Source organism: Austrofundulus limnaeus, unplaced genomic scaffold (genome assembly GCF_001266775.1).
Source record: "Austrofundulus limnaeus strain Quisiro unplaced genomic scaffold, Austrofundulus_limnaeus-1.0 Scaffold83, whole genome shotgun sequence".
NCBI lineage: Eukaryota > Metazoa > Chordata > Actinopteri > Cyprinodontiformes > Rivulidae > Austrofundulus > Austrofundulus limnaeus.
This window is the reverse complement of record NW_013952485.1, coordinates 975,816-977,961: the sequence shown is the minus strand read 5'-3', so window position 1 is coordinate 977,961 and position 2,146 is coordinate 975,816. Positions and strand designations below refer to the sequence as shown.

The 2,146-nt window shown below is 35.2% G+C and overlaps 1 protein-coding gene across 2 annotated transcripts in view; it reads left to right on the top strand.

The window, feature by feature from the left end:
- The window catches only part of tmtops2b (teleost multiple tissue opsin 2b), a 62,305-nt gene that overhangs the window by 1,579 nt on the left and 58,580 nt on the right, over positions 1 to 2,146 (top strand). The gene's annotated exons all lie outside the window — the stretch shown is intronic.

Below are 2,146 nucleotides of genomic sequence, written 5' to 3'. Positions count from 1 at the left end.
GAAAAGAAGAAGCGTGTACAGAAGATGGATGGATGGATGGATAGTTCTGTCAGTACATTCACAAAATTGGAAAAGTCATTCGGCACTGAAGTGATGAATGTTTCTTCATCACTTTGCAGATAATGTTAGAGAATGATTTGTGGGATTAGTCAGAAAGCAGAGATTGTACGTGAACTTGCGTTGCATGCAATAGCAAAACCTTCCATGATATTTTACTTGTCATTTCAGCACATGCTAATCTTTCTAAGATGTTATTCAGCATTGTTAGATAACAGAATGATTGGAATTGAAGTAAAATATCATTCATACTAAGCAGTACATGGCATGCAGGGACATTTAAATAGCTGAGTACATGGCTAGACTTTAAAATTTTATGTCAAGACTTTTTTTATTACATTTTGCTCATAAGACCACTTATAACAAAGAGTAAGAAATTTTGTTTTTAATAGATTATTTCTTTTTTTGTAACAATTCACCTTGGCAATAAATCTTATCCTGTTGGAAGGCCTGGTAATTTACCTTGTAAATGGTGCCACATTTGTTAGGAATATTTGTGCRATTAGCAGCTGACCAAACTTTCCAAATCTTCTATGTCAACAGCTTATTTTGCTGACTCTTGTTTTGAGCTTCTGGTAACCCCTGGTGCTGCCAATTAGATGCCGGCTATAAGATTTATTGTCAAAAAGCATTGTTACAACAAAGAAATAAGAAATAATCTACTAAACACTAATTTCCTTACTTTTTGTGCTACGTTTAAATGAGTCCATTTTTGAGATTACTTTGTATGATATGCTGTAATTAAGAGCAATATATTTAATAATTAGCTTATTTTGCACAGCAATAACAATAGAAGGAGGCTATATGATAGAACATTGAAKTGTTTTCTTGTCTTGCAGCTTGAAGGTCTTGGTTTGGACTTCTAACTGTAGTATCTCTGTAAAGTTTGGGCATGTGGGTATTCCCATAGTCTGAATCTTTACATAGTTATCTTTCTCATCTCTAAGAATTGGCAACCTGTCATTGTGAACTACATTTACACTGCAGTGTAATGCTGTAATGTTCAATTCCAATTTTTTTTGCACAGATTAGATTTTTATTTTTATTTTTATTTTGCATGGTCATTAGTTGCGAACACGAGTGGTGTACTGAAAACAAACTATGAGGTAAGATCACTGTCAAAATAAACATATGTGTAAAAGCAGAGTRGTGTGCATATTAATCAGAAGATCAGAAGTTGTGCATAACTATATATTTGTAAACTCGTATTTGAAATCTCACACAAAACATAAAAATACAATTAAAAAAGTTACAAGTTCCATAGCTTAATAATACAAATTTCAAGTTTGTGATTTAAACTTTATAAATACAAAGGGCAATGATTGTTTGATACAACTGATTATTAGGAATATCAGTAGCAGCTCATTCASTGTGATTTTGCGATGATATACTTATAATTTTGGGACAGCGTTGTCAAATGTGTGCTGCAACCTAAATGAGACAAGATGCTCCCCTTTCCCTGATCCACAATGACTCATTTTTTGTAGCACAGTGTTAGCATTAGCAGCACCAAAGGGCTAATGTTGCTTAGCAATGGTGGCCCGGGAAGTACAAAAAGGCACGCTTCCTGTAGTTGGTCTGTATTCACATCTGAGTTTGTTTGGAAGCTGACCGAGACCACATCAAAAATGGGTCTCGGTCCGGTTGTTTGGTTCACACCAGTGTTTGCACGAGTGTATTCACACCTACGTAAAAGCTCTAGATCAACAGGGGAAACAAACTCTGGTCTAAATGTGGGCTAAATGTGGCTGTGTCTGAATTCTTAGCTGGTCCACATCTTCCCTGGGCCGTGTATGCTCAAAACTGCTATGAAATGTGACGATCTACCCTTCGTCTGATGTCAGCTTCATGTGAGCTTGCGTGACCACGTGCTACCCCATTACCATAGTGATCAGTTTCATGTTGGACTTAAAATGTGTCGGGACGTTTATTTACACGTCTTTTTACTGGAAGAATAACTTCAAAGTTAAAACGTTACATGTAAATCAACAAATAAAAAAACATTAATAAATCGGGTTTAGCTACAATGGAGTAGGGCCACACAATGAGATTTTTTTATTATTACAACAATAAAGTCATAATATTATGA